Consider the following 23,747-nt stretch of genomic DNA (forward strand, 5'->3'; position numbering starts at 1 on the left):
TGTTTGTATGTGAAGAACAGATTTCATGTATTTTTTAAAATATCAATTCAATCCATTATTTAAAATAGTAACCTTTTATATTTTTTATTCACCATATGGTCTACTCATGCATCATCTCTATATACGTAGACCCAGGGTACACCTATTTTTATCCCCAAACTCTAAATGATACTGTTTCAAAACATGCTCCCAGAAATGGTGGAAGAAATACACATGTCACCTACTCCATGTATCCTTTCATCACATTATCTTCTGGACACAAATTGCAAAACTCACACTTATCTTATTCTTCTACCAAAGACTAATTTTAATGAGAGCATGGATTACTAAAATCATCTACATCTGCGTTGCCTATTGTTTTCAAATTTCAATCCTATGGTGATTATACACATTTTTCTTCCTAGGATAGTGTATTCAACCACCCCCCTGTTGAAAATATCCCTGATCTTATCACTCATTTTGTACTTTGCCAGATCAACTAACATCCGTATTGATATTTCCCCAAGTGCCTTGTTGTGACTGACTCTTCATGTGTGCTGACATTCCCATTTACACTCTAATAGAAATTCATTCGATGGCAAAAAGGGTCTCTGATCCAAACCCTAACCTCACTCTTCTTCTTTACCCGACACTGAAATCCTGCCTACTATCTCTATTTCCCTGGAAGTTCTCTTCTACATTCAGTACTCCCAGGTACATGATCTTATGCCATTGTCTATGGATTTAGAGGATACATCTCTGCAGAACATAATTCAAAACTATGTATCCAAACCAAGGGCCCAACACTTTTGTGTGCTTCATCTTACCTAGTTTTCTATTTTCCTACTTACATTTCACCTTACATTCTTATAAATATCCCAGTTGCCCAATTCCTGTATTCATTCAGCAGAATGACTCCTAATCCAAATCGAACATGATATGACCCTTAACCATACTCTGTTCCCTCAATCTATTTTCAAATAACAGCAGGTCCTGAGTTGATCTTGCCATACAGGTATGTAGGGAATCCTACAGCTGCTGAGAAGCTCAAAGGTAGATGCAGAAAAGATCCCTGGAGCAAATTTAGGCAGCTAGGTAGGACCTGTGAGGTCTAAAGTAATCTTCCATGGCCAGCAACCCAGTCAGGATGAAGGGATGTGGCAGAATCAGCCTCTCTCTTCTCACTGCAGGGAAGATTGACTCAATTAGGCCTGTGTGGATTGAGATCCCGGGCTCCTAGGGTATATAGACATTTCTGTATTGTGAAAATGTCCCAGGAAGGTGGGGCAGCCTCCATCTCATGGGACCCTTGGAAACAACTGTTAGGACAAAATGGTTGCAAAGGCAGTGACCTCATTCACTTCCCTGAAGGAAGTGACCTCACCTCAATACCTTGGTGATGGAACTCTCTGAACTTGGGATCCAGGAGGCAAGGCACCCAGAGGCAGTTGCAGTCCCAGTGGGCTCACTTGTTTGTCTGTACCAAGGCCAGAGTCATTCTTTAATGGCACCTAGTGATGTGTGGATAGCCCAATGCCTTGAATAGTCTGAACAGGGGCCTTTCCTGAGATAGAAGTGTTGGCTCATTGCAGGTTCCTGACAGCTACACAGAGATGGCCAAGGAGACCAGTGCTGAGACAGGACAGGCCACTGCTGGGGAACATATTTTCACCCACCAGTCAGAGGACAGAGTGGATAGATGCAGACCAAATACAGGGGTGGTTTGTGTGCCTTAGTGGGTGTGTGTTTCAATTTGTCATTTTTGTCTCCTGTTCTGAGAACATGAAGGCAAATCGTTGTTTTTTTTTTTTTTTTTTTTTTTTGTTGTTGTTGGTGGTGGTGGTTTGAAATGGACTGTTAACTAGTGAGTCTTTTTATGTCAGTGGACCCCACTGGGTTTGTGGTTAAAGAGAGTAGAGAGAAGAATGCAGCCATGAATGTGTCCTGTCTGATGGAAATCTTTGCTGGAATCCTCATGGCCAATTTTGAATGAACTTCTGCTTGCCTTGCAGATGGGCAACACCTGCCAAGATCCTTGGTTCCTGCATTCTTCCTGAATTTTGGCCACTCTCTGAAGGGGTTCCTGGCTTTGTGTCCAAGATGTGTACCACCTTCACGCTCTGTGACATGGTCATGGACTGCATTGCTGAAGGGAATTCCAAGCATCTCAAAAAACTCAAAAATTAGCATGACTGGTAAGGATCTCTCTGGAGAATCCCTGCTTGGATAGATAGCAACCCACGTTGCATGATTAGGAGCCATCAGTGCCACAGTGTTCAATTAAAAGAAAAGCTTTTCTCCAGGCTTCTTTCTTACCTATTGTTCTTTTCCACTGAATGTCAGGAAGGTGTTTGCCTTGGGGCACTCCTTTGGGAATCCTCAAGAAAACAGTTTCAAATGGAAATGATGAGACCTAATCTGAGCCTTTTTAGGTAAAGTGCTTTGTAAAAGCTGTGTCTGAATCAGACTCTTGGCCCTGGGTGTGGCTGTGAATTACATTCTCAGCACCCCAGGAAACACAAGAAAAATCCTATGTGTCCATCCAAATCTAAAACGATGAAAAAGAAGTGTAATATTGGATGAAGTCTCTTGCCTTCCTCTGGTCAGGCTCCTGACCCCTATGAAGTAAGAACAAGTATCCTCTGGGTCAAATGAGTTGTTGCAAGCCCTCCAGTAACTAGCACACAGGTTTTTGGGTTTTTTCATGAGTCCAGTACACATAAAGAATCTACCCCTGCCAGGCAGGAGGCCTCTAATTCGAGAAGCAGAGTAGTATTAACTACAAAACTATTTTATCTATCCTGTTTCTCAGGAAGGGTGTCCAGGCCACCATGACATTTGGCATATGATGGGCATGAGAGCTTACTTTGCAAACCATCTTAGACAGCTCCCCCCTATGGAAATCCACAGCCAGAATGTTATGATGAGTGTCTGTATCGAAGAAGATGAGGGCCATGTGGGAGTGTTTTTGTTAGAATAGTGGTCTTTTGTGTGGTGGTTGGAAAAGATGACTGGGTCCAGCTCAGCTTGAACTCCGGTGTAACGCCATTAGAGACTGAGTTCTGGAACTGATCTCAGAGAACTATTGCCATGAATTGTGTTGGGATTTTACAAGGCCAGGCATTTGAGGAGCCTTTGGAAACTGAGATCTAGGCCAAGGGGGGCTTTCTCCAGAGCACTGGGAATGTCAGCCAGGAGTTTACATCATTTTGCTGTTAAAGCCTTTTGAGCTATAGTTGAGAGCCAAAACTCACATGAACCTCACCTTTTAGACAACAATGGGCCTGGATTCCTGGGACCTTTTGCCACTCCTTGAAAAGCCTTGCCTGCATGGGATCTTCAGAGCTTTTACTGAAAGGAGATTCCTCAACACTTAATGGCTCCTGAATGAATCAAAACCCACAGAGCCAACTTCTTCATTCTTGAAATATTGCTAGGCCAATACCTTGAAGTTTTTGAGAATCCCATGACCAGAATTTCCTGGAGAACCTTTAGATCTCCTGTTGCTCATCATGACTGAACCAGCGAGTGCCGTTTTTGACTGAGTGGAATTCATGACCTTGGTGAAGAACAGAGATGCCAGTGAGTAGGATCCAGCAGGGAACTGGGCCTGGAGCAATGGAGTGCAGGTGTGTGATCCAACATCTGTGGTGGGCCCCTGTGGTTCTGTCATTGGCTTCCAAATGACATGTGACTGACAAGGTGCAGCCAGCAGACCCTAAAATGTAAAGGCATGTTTTTGTGGGGAGAGGATTAGGCGTGATGCTCAGTATCAAGTTGCTATGCTCCAGTGGGAAAGATATCTGGGATAGCAGCCCAGTTTGTATTTTTTCCTTCAGACCCTGACTCACCCCATGTGACAGAGATGCCTCCAGCACTGTGTCTCTGTTGACTTTTTGTATTTCAAAAACAAACACCAATTTTCCAGGGAAGCTGCAAGAAATGCCATTTAAAATTGAGAGTGACCCAAAGGTTTCACAATCCAGCCAGGAGACATTCATACCCCAATGGCCACAGTTACCAACAAAGAGAAGATTCAGGTCTGCTGCCTCCTGTTCGTATTGAAAAATATGAACCCATGTTCTCCTATTCACATAGATTCAGACCAATCTTTGATGGTCTCACTACAAAGGAAGCTAAAGCACAAAGCTATATGTCTAGTGCACAAATGTCAGAGGCAGAAAGTCAAGAAGTCATAAGGCCAGCAAGCTCCCATGTTTGTGGAATGTTTACCCTGTCCCCTACTTTTGGGATCTCTTGTGCCACACCCAGGTTTGTGAGCTGCTCAGAATTTCCAATTCCAGATATGTATTCACAGATTTTTTCCTCTTCTCCTCTTATTGTGTCTTATTTGGGGTGATAGTAATGTCAAGGCATTGTGGTGGATGACAGTGGAAGATTTTTATGTGTTACATGCTCGCATGTATATTAGTCTCATTTTCCATTTTGCCATTTGAAATATTGAATCTCTGACACTAACCCATTACCTCCTAGACTCTACTACTTATCCTAACATAGATAAAAATAATCCTAAAGGAATAGATGTAGAGGCATTTGATAGGAGGCATGGTGTGTACTTGGACTTGCCTTTTGCTTCATCAGAGATACATATTATAAAACCTATCACATATTTTTCTCATTTTTCTTCTCCATGAATTATCAAAATTAACAAATATATAACTTCCTGACACCCTGTCTCTGTCGCCTGGGTCACAATGTACAATTTTATGTACATATATATAATCCTACTGCTATCACAGGTATATTCTTGAGAGTACTCTCACTTTGGAAAATACGAATTTCATGAAGAAATCACTGCCCCCCAATACACTGAGGTAACTGAATATTCAAGCTGTGGTGAGCTTTATACTTCAACAAGTTTATACATGAAAAAATGTATAGGAAAACGAATATTTTGGGTATATGTGTGAAGGATATATATCCCTTTATGAATTTCAATTGGCATATGTACTATTACACTTTAATGTATTAAATATGTATATATATATATATATATATATATATATTTTGGATTTGCAAACATGAATATATGTGTCATATACTTATACTACCTTGATTCTTCCATGTCTTTCTGTGTGGATTTATAATCAACTTTTCACAAGGTATTTCTCAGAAATATTCATTTTCATGACATACATATTCATTTCTGAACACTAAAAATAAACTTCAGGGAGTATTGAGTACTAAGCCTAATATTTCAGCAGTAAGTGACTCAGTTTAACATCAATGAAAGTACATTCATATGGAACATGATGTGTATTTTGAAGTAAATTTTCAATCAAAATTATTATATTCTTATTTATTCTGTATATATACATCTTAGGATGTATCATTTCATCCACAATTCAACAATTGATATGCATATGATTTACCTTCATTTACTCCCTGTATCAGAACCCATGCATTTTTCCATGTTGATTTACTTGCTTTTTCAAGAGATTTCTTTTATAACACATTACTTTTGATTTCCACCATCATTTTTGAATCAAAACTCAAACACAGTTTGTTATAATTAGAAACCCTAATATTACCACTACATGTATAACTACTTGGATTGAGTGTTTGTATGTGAAAAACAGATTTCATGTATTTTTTAAAATATCAATTCAATCCATTATTTAAAATAGTAACCTTTTATATTTTTTATTCACCGTATGGTCTACTCATGCATCATCTCTATATACGTAGACCCAGGGTACACCTATTTTTATCCCCAAACTCTAAATGATACTGTTTCAAAACATGCTCCCAGAAATGGTGGAAGAAATACGCATGTCACCTGCTCCATGTATTCCTTTCATCACATTATCTTCTGGACACAAAATGCAAAACTCACACTTATCTTATTTTTTTACCAAAGACTAATTTTAATGAGAGCATGGATTACTAAAATCATCTACATCTGCGTTGCCTATTGTTTTCAAATTTCAATCCTATGGTGATTATACACATTTTTCTTCCTAGGATAGTGTATTCAACCACCCCCCTGTTGAAAATATCCCTGATCTTATCACTCATTTTGTACTTTGCCAGATCAACTAACATCCGTATTGACATTTCCCCAAGTGCCTTGTTGTGACTGACTCTTCATGTGTGCTGACATTCCCATTTACACTCTGATAGAAATTTATTCAAAGGCAAAGAGGGCCTCTGGTCCAAATCCTAAACTCACTTTTCTTCTTTACCCTACACTGGAATCCTGCCTACTATCTCTATTTCACTGGAAGTTCTCTTCTACATTCAGTAGTCGCAGGTACATGATTTTATGCCATTGTCTATGGATTTAGAGGATTCATCTCTGCAGAACATAATTCAAAACTATTTATCCAAACCAAGGGCCCAACACTTTTGTATGCTTCATCTTACCTAGTTTTCTATTTTCCTACTTACATTTCACCTTACATTCTTATAAATATCCCAGTTGCCCAATTCCTGTATTCATTCAGCAGAATGACTCCTAATCCAAATCGAATATGATATGACCCTTAACCATACTCTGTTCCCACTATCTATTTTCACATAATAGCATGTCCTGAGTTGATCTTGCCATACAGGTATGTAGGGAATCCTACAGCTGCTGAGAAGCTCAAAGGTAGATGCAGAAAAGATCCCTGGAGCAAATTTAGGCAGCTAGGTAGGACCTGTGAGTTCTAAAGTCAACTTCCATGGCCAACAACCCAGTCAGGATGAAGGGATGTGGCAGAATCAGCCTCTCTCTTCTCAATGCAGGGAATATGGACACAATGAGGCCTCTGTGGATTGCTGATCCTGGGCTCCTAGGGTATATAGACCTTTCTGTCTTGTGAAAATGTCCTAGGAAGGTGGGGCAGCCTTCCTCTCCTGGGACCCTTGGAAACAACTCTTAGGACAAAATGGTTGCCAAGGCAGTGACCTCATTCACTTCCCTGAAGGAAGTGACCTCACCTCACTTTCTTGGTGATGGAAATCTCTGACCTTGGGATCCAGGAGGCGAGGCACCCAGAGGCAGTTGCAGTCCCAGTGGGCTCACTTGTTTGTCTGTACCAAGGCCAGAGTCATTCTTTAATGGCACCTAGTGATGTGTGGATAGCCCAATGCCTTGAATAGTCTGAACAGGGGCCTTTCCTGAGATAGAAGTGTTGGCTCATTGCAGGCTCCTGACAATTACACAGAGATGGCCAAGGAGACCAGAGCTGAGACAGGACAGGCCACTGCTGGGGAACATATTTTCACCCACCAGTCAGAGGACAGAGTGGATAGATGCAGACCAAATACAGGGGTGGTTTGTGTGCCTTAGTGGGTGTGTGTTTCAATTTGTCATTTTGTCTCATATTCTTAGACCATGAAGGCAAATCATATTTTTGTTTTGTTTTGTTTTTTTTTTTGTTTTGTTGTTGTTGTTTTTTGATATGGACTGTTAACTAGTGAGTCTTTCTATGTCTGTGGATCCCACTAGGTTTTTGGTTAAAGAGAGTAGAGAAAAGAATGCAGCCGTGAATGTGTCCTGTCTAGTGGAAATCTTTGCAGGTCTCCTCATGGCCAATTTTGAATGGACTTCTGTTGCCTTGCAGATGGGCAACACCTGCCAAGATCCTTGGTTCCTGCATTCTTCCTGAATTTTGTCCACTCTGTGAAGGTTTCCTGGCTTTGTGTCCAAGATGTGTACCACCTTCAAGCTCTGTGACATGTCCATGGACTGCATTGCTGAAGGGAATGCCAAGCATCTCAAAAAACTCAAAAATTAGCATGACTGGTAAGGATCTCTCTGGAGAATCCCTGCTTGGATAGATCGCAACCCAAGTTGCATAATTAGGAGCTGTCAGTGCCACAGTGTTCAATTAAAGAAAAGTTTTTCTCCAGGCTTTTTTCTTACCTATTGTTCTGTTCCATTGAATGTCAGGAAGGTGTTTGCCTTGGGGCACTCCTTTGGGAATCCTCAAGAAATCAGTTTCAAATGGAAATAATGAGGCCTAATTTGTGCCTTTTTAGGTAAAGTGCTTTGTAAAAGCTGTGTCTGAATCAGACTCTTGGCCCTGGGTGTGGCTGTGAATTACATTCACAGCACTCCAGAAATCACAAGAAAAATCCCATGTGTCCATCCAACTCTAAAAGGATGAAAAAGAAGTGTAATATTGGATGAAGTCTCTTGCCTTCCTCTGGTCAGGCTCCTGACCCCTATGAAGTAAGAACAGGGATCCTCTGGGTCAAATGAGTTGTTGCAAGCCCTCCAGTAACTAGCACACAGGTATTTGGGTTTTTTCATGAGTCCAGTGCACATAAAGAATCTACCCCTGGCAGGCAGGAGGCCTCTAATAGGAGAAGCAGAGTAGTATTAACTACAGAACTATTTTATCTATCCTGTTTCTCAGGAAGGGTGTCCAGGCCACCATGACATTTGGCATATGATGGGCATGAGAGCTTACTTTGCACACCATCTTAGACTGCTCCCCCTATGGAAATCCCAAGCCAGAATGTTATGATGAGTGTCTGTATCGAAGAAGATGAGGGCCATGTGGGAGTGTTTTTGTTAGAATAGTGGTCTTTTGTGTGGTGGTTGGAAAAGATGACTGGGTCCATCTCAGCTTGAACTCTGGTGTGATGCCATTAGAGACTGAGTTCTGGAACTGATCTCAGAGAACTATTGCCATGAATTGTGTTGGGATTTTACAAGGCCAGGCATTTGAGGAGCCTTTGGAAACTGAGATCTAGGCCAAGGGGGGTTTTCTCCAGAGCACTGGGAATCTCAGCCAGGAGTTTACATGATTTTGCTGTTAAAGCCTTTTGAGCTATAGTTGAGAGCCAAAACTCACATGAACCTCACCTTTTAGACCCCAATGGGCCTGGATTCCTGGGACCTTTTGCCACTCCTTGAAAAGCCTTGCCTGCATGGGATCTTCAGAGCTTTTACTGAAAGGAGATTTCTCAACACTTAATGGCTCCTGAATGAATCAAAACCCACAGTGCCAACTTCTTCATTCTTGAAATATTGCTAGGCCAATACCTTGAAGTTTTTGAGAATCCCATGACCAGAATTTCCTGGAGAACCTTTAGATCTCCTGTTGCTCATCATGACTGAACCAGCGAGTGCCATTTTTGACTGAGTGGAATTCATGACCTTGGTGAAGAACAGAGATGCCAGTGAGTAGGATCCAGCAGGGAACTGGGCCTGGAGCAATGGAGTGCAGGTGTGTGATCCAACATCTGTGGTGGGCCCCTGTGGTTCTGTCATTGGCTTCCAAATGACATGTGATTGACAAGGAGCAGCCAGCAGACCCTAAAATGAAATAAATTCAGCTCCAGACATTAGAATTTATAAGTTTCCACTGAGATTTATAGAGAATTTTTATTTGGTCAGAAGGAGCCAGAATTTATGAGACACATGTAAGGTTTTTAGAGAGGATTGTTATCTGGTAAGGGATAGCCAGGCATAGATGAATTCAAAACACAGGTAGAGATTGCAAGCAAGTTTAAAACATCAAAATATTGTCAGCCAAAGAGAAATTTTAGTTTTATTACACAAAGCAGAAATAAAATTTTTACCTCTAAAAGCTCTAAGAGAAGATTTTATTTAATTTTATTTTCTCTTATCTAATGGCTTCTGGCATTCCTTTGTTTGTGACCATAAATGCTTCTCTTCTGTATTTATGGGGTTTCCAAAACAAATATATATATATATTGATAAGCCCTTTTTATAGGGAAGATTTTTCAAACATAGCAAGTAACTACCCTTTAACCTACAGGTTCTGACAACCATATTATAGGATAGGAAAGACGCTCCAATATGGTTATTCTTCGAACCATTGTTTGCAATGATTGACAAAAGTCAATTCATTGCACAGAATGAGTGAGGTGAGACTCTGCTCTGCAGTTCCGAACAGGAGGTAAAAGAGCCCCCAAAGTGAGTTTAAGACAGGGCTTTACATGACATAGCTGACAAAATCCTAAAAACAAAAGAAAACATTAATTCAGAGAGAACCATACCCACATAATCTCATTTGACAGAATCTTATTCATAAGAGGAACAGAGGACAGATGTAAATCTAAGGGATTTAACTATATTTTCTTTTTCTAAATTGCTATTAATGTCTCCCAGGATTACAGAGTTCTGGATATCCTCAGTTACTACTTTATCATTACCTTCAACCTACAATGCATGAGGCACACTGAATTTACCCTCATACTCATATACTTATCACTTATTATTTTCTATAGAAATGCATATGTATATGAATATATTTTTCCACATTTCCAAGATTCTACCCTGAAAATTTCTGTGATATCACTTCCCTGAAATGCATTTTCATTATTTCATCTCAGTTCATCTAAGTATTTCATATCATGTGTTGGAAAAGTTGAGACAACACTAAGGCCATTCTTATTTGACTATTTATAAACTATAATTAAAGGTCAACCTCAGTACTTCCACAGAACTTAAGTCTCATTAACCTTTCTCATTCATAGTGCTTTATTTTTTAAGTAGGAGCAGAAATTTTATTTTGAAGAAGAGTAAGTGATTTAAAGCCATTCAGTGTACTTTAGAGGATCCCAAAAACCTATGGTTGTGGTTCTTAAACAACCTTACCACTGAAAGATCTGGATTACACTCCAGGTTGGACACTGATACTATGCTTCCATGGGGAATGGTTTCTTGCTTGTGAATATTGTCTTTCCCTTTCCACTATAGTCTTGGAAATGTGTGGATTGTGTGGAGTTTTAGAATCACTATTTTCAACACAGTTAGCATGGACCCATTTGATAATAGAAGAAATCTATATTCTGGAAAAAAAAAAGACCCTTCACCAAGGCCTAAAGAAGTGATAAAATAATCTCTGGAAAAATAACAGTCATTCATTAGATTATTTTTTAAAAATACTAAGAATAAGTTTAGTTAGTAATACATTACTGTACTAGGAAAAGTGATATAAATGCAATTTTAATTTTTAAAGTTGTTTCTGATTACTACAAAGAGACTATAAAAAGCTGGGTTCATGGGCTGGAGTTGTGTCTCAGTTGTAGACTACTTTGCTAGAAAATGTAAAGCACTGAGTTTGATTCTCAGCAATACATATAAAGATTTTTTTGTTGTTTTATTTTTTAAATACATGACAGTGGAATGCATTGCAACTCTTATTACACATATAAAAAAACTTTTCATACCTCTGTTTGTATATAAAGTATGTTCACATCAATTCCTGTCTTCATCTATGTACTTTATTTTTTAAGAGAGAGAGAGAGAGAGAGAGAGAGAGAGAATTTTATTATTTTTATTTTTTAGTGTTTGGCAGACACAACATCTTTGTTTTTATGTGGTGCTGAGGATAGAACCCCAGCCGCACGCATGCCAGGCAAGTGCACTACCACTTGAGCCACATCCCCAGCCCCATATATGTACTTTAGATAATAATGTCTTTCACATTCCACAATCCTTGCTAATCTTTACACAACTCTCCTACACTGGCTACTTCACATAAACTTGCCTCAGGGATTTAATGCATTAATCAAATAGATTTTATTCAGCCTATGCAGTGCTGTTGGAATGGCTATTATAAAAATCTAAAATTGTCATGTGTGGTGGCATTTGCCTGAAATTCTAGAAGCTATGGAAAATGCCACAGGAGAATTGTTAGTACAAAGATAGCCTCAGTAACATAACAAGGCTGCAATCAACTTAATGAGAGCCTGTCTCAAAATATAACATAAAAAAGAATGTGGATGTATCTCAGTGGTATGCACCTCTGGGTTCAATGCCCAGCACCAAACCATACAAAACCAAGCAAATATCTAATAATTTATAGGGATTCAAGGGTACACAGATATGTAAAAATGTTGGTGACAATATAAATTTAATAAATATATTTTTATAAAAGTGTTAAGGTTCTTTAAAAGACCAAAATAAAAATACCACATAACCACTAGTAATAATTTGGGGTAGAAGTGCAAAATCGTACATGCCTGTACTCTCAGTGGCTTAGGAAAATAAGAGGTAGAAAACTAGGGATTCATTAAGTTAAAGACCAGACTCAAGAACTTGGCAAGGTCCTAACAAACTCAGTAAAACCCTCCCTCAAAAATAAATAAATAAATAAAAGTGTTGGAGACTGGGTATGTAGCACACTGGTAAAGTCCCCTGGGGTTCATCTCCAGTATTTAAATAAATAAAAAAAATTATAAATAATATTTCTTGGTAAAAAAAATGCCATACAATCCAGTAATAATAACTTTGTGTATATATGTAAAAAATTTGGAATCCTTTTGCTAAATATATTGCCACATATCTATTTTTTATTGTACCATTATTCACAGTATCTAATAAAAGGAAACAAATAAAGTACCTTTTAGATAGAAAGTATATCAGAAAATTCCTTCCAGCAGCAAAAAATCCAATTAATCCATCCCTTCAGAAGCTACACACTTAAAATTCAAACTGGTCCCTAGAAGACAAGACTCAGAGAGTGGTGTTTTCTAAATACTCCAAAAAATTTGGAATCTCTGGGAACCTTGTTTCAGATATTCTAAAACTCAGAACTAAGTCATATGGGAGGTCAGAATGAGAACACAAGACATAGTAAATTCTTTAATGGGAAATCTTAACTCAGACACTGACATAACCAAAAGCAGAGTTGCAGATAAAAAATAGATTCTGTTTCACTGTTTTCTGGGTTATGGATTCAAATCAAATATATATTAGAAAAAAAGTTAAGGCTACTGGTTAAAATCTACATAAAACAGGTATTAAAAATGTACCAGGGTCTGGGTGTTAGAGTGCAAGCCTGTAATCCAAGTTGCTGAAAAGTCTGAGGAAGAATTATCAAAATTTCAAAGCCAGCATTAGCAGAAGCGAGGTGCTTAAAAACACAGTGAGATCCTGTCTCTAAATAAAGTAAAAAGAAATCCTGGTGATTTGTCTTAGTAGTCAAGTGTTCGTGAGTTCAATCTCCAATATCCTCCATAAAAAATTCTAGGTGCTGGGGCTCAGTGGAGCTCACTTATGTCTGGCACATATGAGGCACTGGAATATAAGGTCTATCAACAACTTTATATATATAGTACCAAGATATTGACATGGACTTTGATCTAATTTGCGAGTACTTTAGCCCTTAAGATTGAAGCTGGTTGGGGCTGGGGATGTCACTCAAGCGCTGGCAGGCTCACCTGGCATGCAGGCTCACCTGGCATGCGTGCTGCCCTGGTTCAATCCTCAGCACCACGTACAAACAAAAATGTTGTATCTGCCCAAAACTGAAAAATAAATATTAAAAGAAAATTCTATCTCTCTCCCTATCTCTCTCTCTCTCTCTCACATACTGTCTTTAAAAAAAAAAAGATTGAAGTTGTCCAGGCATGGTGGTGCATGCCTGTAATATCAGCTGTTTATAAGACTGATACATAAGGATCATGAATTCAAAACCAGTCCCATCAATGGTGAGGCACTAAGCAACTTAGTGAAATCCTGTCTCTAAGTAAAATACAAAATAGGGGTAGGGATGTGGCTCAGTGGTAGAGTGCCCATGACTTCAATCCCTGGTCTCCCACCCACAAAAATGGGGCTGAGTAAATAGCTCAGCTTGTAGAGTGCTTGCCTTCTGAGCATGAGGCCCTGGGGTCAATCCCCAGTACAGAGAGAGAGAGAGAGAGAGAGAGAGAGAGAGAGAGAGAGAGATTGAAATTGCATGTAATTAAAATTCAAGTTAGTTCCACTTTTTTTTCTGCCACACCAGAATAAAACAGTTTTCTGAAATATTTGGAATGTTTCTGTGGGTTATTTATTTATTTATTTTTTATTTACTTATTTTTATGTGGTGCTGAGGATCGAACCCAGGACCTTGCATGTGCTAGGTGAGTGCTCTATCACTGAGCCACAACCCCAGATTTTTTTTTTTTAGATTTTTTTAAATCTAAAAAAATAGCACTATAAAGCTTAATGTAGGAGAATTAAAATATTAATCATTAGCAAGTGACTGCCTTTATAAAATGACAAATATTTGTTGAGAGAACTAATGGTTACCTGTTTATTTTCCCACATGCAAAGAAATATCAGTTTTTGTTTGTTTGTTTTAATTGTGAGCCCTGCTGTACTATTAATTACTTGAAAAACATTTAAAAGTGAATGCAGCTTTTCACAATGAAAGAGATGAATTATTTTAAAACAGAATACAGGCATAGTGAAAAGCTAAGACATAAGGAAAATAGTTTGAGTGGACAAGGGTCTATTTTAGAGGGTTAAGAAAATAGAAAGAAAGGAATTTGAGCTGAAAGAAATATTAGGCAAAACTAAATTTGGTGAAATGAAGAGGCAATCATACATATTTTTAAGACCCAAACCTAAAATTTAGAGTCTTTAGAAAATTGACTATAATTGTTTTTGACACTGATAACTATCTGGGGGAAAAGTGATAACTCAAAAGTTACAGTGTATAATTCTTAGTTGGTGTACAACTCTGATAGCTCAATTTTAATAGAAATGAGCAGATATTTTGTTTTTAAATTTATCTCCATGGTCCATGACTAGGAACTTCACTTTTTATCTTATAACACTGAACATCTTCATAATAATGTTGAACTATTTAGCACTTTCACCAGCTATGATGATTAATCTTCTACCTCAACTTAATTAGACCATGGAATACCCAGAAAAGTGGTTGAGTATTATTTGGAGATGGGTCTGTGATAGTGTTTCTGACAGAGCTCATCACAGGAATTGAACTGAGGAAAACAAATGGGCCTCCCCATCTGATCCCTTGAGGGCCCAAACTGAATAAAAAGGCCAAGGAAAATTAAATTCACTCTTTTCTTAACTGCTCTAGCTAGGATGTCAGTCTTCTCCTACCCTCTGTGCTCCTGGTTCTCAGGTTTTAGGTTCGAACTGGAGTCTACACCATCAGTTTTCCAGTTCTCAAACCTTTGAACTATGAAAATGTTTTCCAGTGTCTCCAGGTAGTAGATGGCAGATCATGAAACCTCTCTGCTTCCATAACCATGTGGGTCAATTCCTTATAAGAAGTTTCATTCTCTATTATTTCTCTGTCTCTTCTATTTCACTGGCCTGTTTCCCTGGAAAATCCTGATTAATAGGTCTAATTTTCCAAAATTTGACCATACTGAAAACAAAATGAAGATTTTGGGCATTAATTTTGCTCAGGAACAAAGTGGGGCAAAATAACACAAAATAAATTATTTTTATACGTACTAATACAATATAGTACAATATACAAAATACAATATAGTATTCTCCACATTAGACATATCTTTTCCTAGGTTCTGTCTTCTAATTCTAGTCTTCTGTATCTTTCACTCCAGCTGTCCTCCATATACTTCAGTTTGCACATGCCTAATTTAAAAAAAAACCTGCAATCTGACATTTACCCAAATCTGAAACTCTTTGATTTCCAGTAAGATGTCACAAGTGGGAAATGCCACACTTGGCCTCATGTAATAGGTTTTAGTCAAAATGCAGGTGCATTAAAAAAGGTTGTACAAAATATCTTCAGGTTATGTGTTTAAGACATGTGAAACACAAATGAATTTCATATTTTAACTTGGGTCTCACCTCCATGACATCTCATAATGTTTTTGTGAATATTCCTAAATCCAAAACCATCTAACACATTTAGGCTCTCAAACATTTCAAATAAAACATAATTAGCCTATACTCAAATATGAGTCTTCTTTTTGCTATCTCTTTTAATTATACAATTTCTTTTTTTTTTTAATTTAGGCAAGAGCCATAAATGTTTCTTACTTCCTAATCAATGGATTTTTTTCCTCTTTTTAATTTTATTTATTTTAATTTGATATATGTGACAACAGAATGAAATTCAATTCATATTACACAAATAGAGCACAATTTCTTATGTCTTTGGTTGTACACAAAGTAAAGTCATGCCATTCATGTTTTCATACATGTATTTAAGGTAATGATGTTCATCTCATTCTACCATCTTTCTTACCCCCATGCCTTCCTCTCCTTCCTCTCCCCTTTGCCCTATTTAAAGTTCCTCTGTTTCTCCCATGCTCTGCCCCCCACCCATCACCCTTATGATTCAGTGCTGCAGTCCGGCTGCAGCAAAATAACAGGGGGGATGAAGAGCAACTTGTGTAGATTGATACAGCTGGAGTGGGAGCCATTTATTGTAGGACAGGAGGGGTATATATACATTACACACAGCTTATCTTAATTAACATAAACTAGATACAGCAGTCAACCAATAAGGAATCTCCACACTTAATAGCTCACTGGCATTACTTCACAAACCACTCCCTCTGGCAAAATGCCAGGAGCCATCTTGACTTGTTTACAGATCCTTGTATCAGAGAAGACATTTGGAATTTGATTTTTTGATTTTTTTCAATTAGCATTATATTCTCCAACTCCATTCATTTACCTGCAAAGGTCATGATTATATTCTCTTTTAATGCTGAGTAATATTCCATTGTGTATATATACCACATTTTCTTTATCCATTAATCTACTTAAGGGCATCTAGGTTGGTTCCACAATTTAGTTATTGTGAATTGTGCTGCCATAAACACTGATGTGGTAGTGTCCCTGTAGCACACTGTTTTTAAGTCTTTTGGGTATAAAACAAGGGGTGGAATAACTGGGTCAAATGGTGGTTCCATTCCAAATTTTCTGAGGAATCTCCATACTGCTTTCCATATTGACTGCAACAATTTGCAGTCCCACCAGTAATGTATGAGTGTGCCCTTATCCTCACATCCTTGCCAACACTTATTGTTGTTTGTATCCTTAATAGCTGCCATTCTGACAGGAGTGAGATGAATTCTTAGATTAGTTTTGATTTGCATTTCTCTAATTGCTTGAGATATTGAGCATTTTTTCATATATTTGTTGATTGATTGTATATCATCTTCTGAGAAGTGTATGTTCATTTCCTTGGCCCATTTATTGATTGACTTATTTGAGTTTTTTGTATGTTTGTTTGTTTGTTTGTTTTTTGGTGTTAAGATTTTTGAGTTCTTTAAATACCTAGAGAGTAGTGCGCTATCTCATGTGCATGTTCTAGAAATTTGTTCCCATTCTGTAGGCTCTCTATTCACTTCACTGATTATTTCTTTTGCTGAGAAGAAGCTTTTGAGTTTGAATCCATCCCATTCATTGTTTCTTGATTTTAATTCCTGTGCTAAAAATTATGGAATACTTCATGAATTTGCATGTCATCCTTGCATAGGGGCCATGCTAATCTTCTCTGTATCATTCCAATTTTAGTATATGTGCTGCCAAAGTGAGCACCTGATCAATGTCTTTTGAAAACTTTTAAGAATCTTAATCCATACCTATGAATGTATTTTCACATTCCTAAGTGTCTTAAGAATACATTTTTTTTCTTGAAATTATGTACTCATAAGCAATACCTTTGGATCCTTGAAGTTACCCAGTGGAATATGTAGTATTGTGAATGCTAATTTGTTTTTGATAGTTTACTGTTCACAAAAACACTTTGACAAACTGTTATAAGCTGACTGTATTCCCCTGTAATTTATATATTGAAATCCCAATTCCCAGTAACTTAGAATGCAATCTGACTTTTTTTTTACAATTTTTTCTTTTAAGTTATTTTATTCTAATTTGTTATACATGATAACAGAATGCAATACAATTCATATTACACATATAGAGCACTATTTTTCATATCTCAAAATACATTCACACCATTAGTGTCTTCATACATGTACTTAGGGTAATGATATCCATCTCATTCCATCTTCTTTTTTACCCCCATACCCCCTTCTTTCTCCTCCCACCCCTTTGCCCTATCTAGAGTTCATCTAATCCTCCCATGCTCCTCCTCTAGAATGAAATATTATTTGAAGACAGGATCTTTAAGAAGATAATAAATTTAAAGTAAGATCATTAAGGTAGGACCTTTTCCAATATGTCTTGGGTCCTTATAAGAAGGGAAAACTTGTAGACACAAAAATTGACATTGGGAGATGATATAAAGAGACACAAGAAGACAATGTCAACCTACACACCAAGGAGTATGCTGGAACATTTTCTCTCCTTACAATGCTCAGAAGGAAACAACCCTGGAAGTTTGGACTTGTGTTTTCCAGAAGAGTAAAATGATAAATTTCCACTGATTGAGCCATCCAGTTTGTAATTATGATAGACATTGTCAGCTGATACATGCACCATCTTATTTGATGATTATATGTCCATCATGTTTTTCATTGCTATTTTCATTTAAGTGAAAGAAGGAAATGTGTACTATTAGATTTTTTTAAAAGCCCTGTATTTATTCCATTGATTCTCTCTGACAGTAATTCCCTTCCTTGTTTTTACTTCCAGCTAAACTCCATTTTTGAAACACTTTTTAAAGCATGTTTTTCTTCCAGAGGATTGGCAGGGATAATATGAAGTAAATTTTGTTCACCTTCCCTAATCACACTCAGTGCTCAACTCAGATTTTGTAACTTTTCCTTCAGAAAATCCTTTAAAACCCAAAATTAAATTTACTGTGTCTTCAGAATCCCCCACCCTGAAGCATCATGCAATCCTATCACTAGTGACTCCTTCAGACTCATCTTAGTCTTCTAATGTGCCCTTTGCTCTGACTCCATTTTTTAAAGTCTGAAACTATGCCTAGAACTTTTATGCTTGTCTTAAATCAGGCAATTCCTGTCTTTCATTTCCCATATAAAGGTAACTTTTTCAACAAAACTCTCCTTTGAACCTTCTGTTTTCCAGAACAGTGAAACAATAAATTTCCACTGTTTCTTTTTTCTTCTCAAATCTTTCTATTAAGCAATTTCATAGACACTTGTATTTCTTTATCAAAGAATGTGCCTCAAATATAATTAATGTAACAAATCTTTTAATATTTTAATTTTGTCAAAAAACACACAATATAAAATTTACCCTCTTACCTATTTTAAGTGCATGCCCATAAAAATTTCTGTTCTCCTTGATGTCAATTTCTTGTGACTGAAATTATGTTTTATTCATAACTTCTCAGCTAGTATCTCACATAGGACATAGAGGATGCTTATTTGATGTTTAAAAAATATTTGTTGAATGAATAAATTCTTTTTTTATTTGCTTCCCTTCAATCTTGATGGCAAAAACTGTGTGCTGAGCAACTCTGAATGATTGACACATAATGCCTCTCAAAAAATATTCTGAAATCATTCATTTATTTAAAATATTTGTTAAGTGCTTATAAAATGCCAGATCCTATGTTTAGCCCTGTAGACATGTCTATGGATAAGACCAACAAAAATTTGCCTCTTGGGTGTTAAAACTTGTGAAACGACAGAATACATAAGTAAATAAATACATAGATGAGATAAATAACAATTATCTTATGTATGAAGGAATTAAAAGCTTAGTGATATGATATAGATTAACTGGCCAGGACTCAGTTCACAGGTACTCAATAAATATTTGTTGAGTTTATGAAGAATGATCATAGACTGTGTGGAAAAGAGAGAGTTCTCTGATGAGATAGAACTTATGTCTAGAGCTAAGAAGTTGACCCCAGGTACGAAATCAAATGCACAGGGAGTTAGTGAAATATCATTTAGACAGATAAAAATGAAAATTTATAGAGTTTAAATTGCAAAGTAATAGGATTTCCACAAGCAAAAGAAAGGACTAGTGAAGCTCAATTTGAGTTCAATAATGTGAATTTGGAAGATTAGATAGCAGCCTCACAGGTAGAGAGCTCAGCATTCACTGTCAGTGCATTAACCATTGGAGAGATTTAAGATTGCAATGTAATCTGGCTTGTGCATTTTCTTGAAAAATTACTCTGACTTTGTGCTTAATGGAGTGTAATGGGCAGAGGCTGAGGCAGAAGCTACTGTGTTAAGGAGACTGTGAGGTAGCATCTGGATAAAAGCACCTTAACTCACATGGTAGAAGTTGAGATGGAAGAAAGAATAATTTGTTCAGAGTTTAGAGCCAAGAAAATTTTGCCAGGGATTACCTAAGGAGTTTATGAAAAAGGCAGGTTTCAAGGTTGGTTTCTATTCCAAATCTCTATTCTTCTTATGCATTCTTAATCCAATTATAAAGTATTAGTTATGCCATTAGTATAACCTAGAACTATGAAAAATTTAACTAAATCACTTGGAGTTTGAACACAGTCCATCTAATTAAATTAATTCTGGATACAAATTGATCTCTTTTTCAATTCTACAGCTCATGTATTTTGTATATAGCTTGTGTTCAACAAATATTTGTCGATGAATGTCTGAATCTTAGATGAGAGAACTGTCCAAATAGAAAACATCATTACATATTTGGATTTGATTTGGGAATTAATTTTTACTACATAAGTATAAAATCTATTGCATTATAAAACTACATTCAAAGATATAAGAGCTTTAGGTTCAGAGTTTAAAGATGTGAACCACATGTACTGTGTTTAAAATTCTTATAAAATAGATTGGAAGAGTAAGAGGAAAAATAAGGAGAAGAGAAAGAGAAAAAGGAGAAAAGAATCAAAAAGGAAAAGTTTATCGGAAACAAAATGTGAAGGAAAAAAACTACTGGCTTGAACATTTTCAAAGTCACTTCAAAAATGCCTCTAGCCCTATGCACTAAAAGTGTTTACCACAGTTTGCAGATGTTTCAACAAAGTGCAAATTTATACATGTTCTATTGAAACAAATTTCATCAGCTTATAACAGTTGCTGATGAGAGCTGCAATTATTCTGTAATTATTTGACAAGTTTAACTAATGAGTTATCAGTTGTTCCCCTTGTTATTTATGTGCCAATAATAATTTATTTGCAATTACCTAATCCAGATCTTTTCTATCCTGTATAAAACTGTAACTAATAGTAACAGTTTACATACAGGTTTAATGCCATATAACCTTGTACCTAAGTAAAGCTTTTATATTAATATAATAAAAATGAGTATGAAATGTCTTGTTTTAACTCCTAATCTTACATTTTCTAATTGTTTGGAGACAATTTATGAATTAAAGGAGAGAAGAAACCCTGTAATCAAACTGTTGTTGACTGATTTGAAAAACATATATATGAAATAAAATATACATTGGATTCTATTTTCATTTAGGCAGGGTACTCTCTTCAGAGCAATATATTAAATGAGATACTAGGCTAACTTTTAGTTTTTACAAACTGTCTATACCTCTAACACTAAATGCACTTTTCCTCCTAAGAACTCATTTTGAAGATATTACCACTGCAAATCAGAATTACTGGTGATATTCATATGGCACCTGCTGAAAAAAAAAATAAAATGGTAACCACTGTTTCCTCCTCCTCTTCCCTTCCTTTTACCACTGGTTCACAGCTTGCAAGAGACATCTGTATCATAGGTTTTATTTTCAGACAACTGATGCAACTGCATAAACATCCATCATTTAGACCCTATTGATTCAATATTTTAGGGGGTATTTTTTTTCTTTAAAAGCAGGCTGAAATACACTTTTAAAATACAAAGAAAGGTCTAGCATCTAGCAATGATTTGACATTTAAAAATGGTATCTTAGAAATGAAATAGAATAATTTAATCAACTCTGTACTCAACCTGACACTAAAGCTGAAAATCCAAATGAAAGTAAAAGCCTCCTGCCAATACTGTTCAAGAAAACCATCCCTGACTGGAAGCCTGAGTGAAACTTAAAGAGAATCTATTTCGATAAGAAATAATCAGTTCAAATGAAAGAACAAAGGTTGCAAATTTGTTTTGTCCTATGAATCTGCATGGCTCTACCTGCCTCAGGAAAAGTAAAGGTGCAGATCTCTGCCCTCCATGACAAAATTCATGTATCAAAGAAAATTGATTTCATGAAAATTGTGGGGCTGTTCTTTTGCTTTATCAAATAGCATTGCTGAAAATCCTCAAATTCAAATGAATTATATTGCAAGTCTGTATTTGGAAATGAGTTTGCAGGGAATAAGTCAGAATTTTTCTTCCTTCCTTCCTTCCTTCCTTCCTTCCTTCCTTCCTTCCTTCCTAATTCCTTCCTTCCTTCCTTCCTTTCTTCCTTCCTTCCTTCCTTCCATTCTTCCAATATTCCTCCATTCCTACCTTACCCCCTACCAAAAGACAATGTAATATTTTATCTGTGTGCCTGTATATATTGTGGGATGAACATTGATTTTTTTTTTCCTTTTTTGGAGGGGAGCTGTGGTAGGCAGTACACTTGTGGTACTTTAACACAGAGAACATATAGTGGGAAAAGGAAGGTGGGAGGAGGGGAAAACAGCAGGGAGAGGAATTTTGGAAACCAGAGTATCTCTGTTATCCATGCCATGAAATGCTACAATTCTACATTATTTAATGTAAATACATATTTTTATTTCCCTCACCTAATTATAATCTCAGTGAGGGTACAGCTCAAGTCTGCATTGACTTGCTGATGAAATGTCAATGTTTAGCATAGCATCCTGCATATACAAAGTGTTCCATGAATATTTTTTGAGTCAATGAAATGAAATATGGTCGAGAGAAAAATATGGAGAAGGTGAATTTCAGACCTTCTCCAAGATGCTTTTGAGGATCATAGATAGAATGCATTATTCCACAAAGGGGACATTTTTCACTAGGAAAGCAATATTAATCTAGAACCATGCTGAACTATGTTGCAGAAGTAATGAGGCACAATAGCAAATGTGCATTTCTGACCAGTAGAGTACCAGGTGAACAGCAGTATCTCTAACACAGTGTGTGTGTGTGTGTGTGTGTGTGTGTGTGTGTGTGTGTGTGTCTGTGTGTGTGTCTGTGTGTGTATAATGTCACCAAATGCAACATTCTCAGAGCATATAATTTAATCGTGTGATTTTCAATCCATGAATAGTTACTCAGTGGTGATTTATAAACTATCATTAATACATCATGTCTAGAACTTTTAAGAAATCAAAATAGAGTAATTTCCCCTTACCTGCAATTTTGCTTTTCAATTTTCAGTTAGCCATGGTCAAATATGAAATGGAAAATTCAAGCAAGAAACAATTCATATGTTTTTAAACGCAGACCATTCTGAGCATTGCAATGAAATCTCTCTCTGTCACACACCATCCCACCCAGGATATGAATCATCCCTTCAGCGTATCCATTACTTACAGGGTATCCAGTTAATCACTTCATAGCTGTCTTGGTCATCAGACTAATGGTAGCAGTATCACAGTACTTGGGTTCATGTAACACTTAAGAATAAACCCATCAGGTGTGGTAGTGAACACATGTAATCCCAGCGGATCAGGAAGCCCAGGCAGAAGGATCACAAGTTCAAAGTCAGCCTCAGAAACTTATCAAGGCCCTATGCAACTTAGTGAGACCCTGTCTCAAAATAAAAGATAAAAAGAGCTGGGGGTGCAGCTAAAGCTGAAAGAACTATAAGATAATTTGAGAGAGAGAGAGAGAGAGAGAGAGAGAGAGAGAGAGAGAGAGAGAGAGAGACCACATTATATAACTTATATTGTTAAATTAATTGCTTTATTTTATCATTGCTATAATCTCTTATGGTGTTAGAACCATGAATTAAGCTTATCACAGGTGTGTACATACAGGTAAAAACATAGTATGCAAAAGGTTCAGTACAACCCACAGTTTCTGTCATTGGAACATATGGTTCATAGATTAGGGGGGACTACCACAATCTAAAAGAAAATAGAAATGCATAAGCTGGAAAAAGAATAGAAAATATCAGAATGCACTGACAAGCACTTTAAAGACTGATTGTTTTACATATGGCATTCTGACATCCCTTCCAGAAGAGCACAGTGTTTTATTGTATTTTATTACATTTAATTTTGTCCATCTAGCT

At 37.0% G+C, this 23,747-nt stretch overlaps 1 non-coding gene and 1 pseudogene across 1 annotated transcript; both read right to left on the minus strand.

The window, feature by feature from the left end:
• LOC143389136 (E3 ubiquitin-protein ligase RNF213-like) overlaps positions 1–23,747 on the minus strand; it is a 97,130-nt pseudogene that overhangs the window by 51,815 nt on the left and 21,568 nt on the right.
• LOC143641278 (U6 spliceosomal RNA) lies at positions 17,124–17,230 on the minus strand. The gene has a single exon (XR_013155291.1). It is a non-coding gene; the product is annotated as a U6 spliceosomal RNA (small nuclear RNA).

The sequence above is a fragment of the Callospermophilus lateralis genome, unplaced genomic scaffold (genome assembly GCF_048772815.1).
Source record: "Callospermophilus lateralis isolate mCalLat2 unplaced genomic scaffold, mCalLat2.hap1 Scaffold_93, whole genome shotgun sequence".
Taxonomy (NCBI): Eukaryota; Metazoa; Chordata; class Mammalia; order Rodentia; family Sciuridae; genus Callospermophilus; species Callospermophilus lateralis.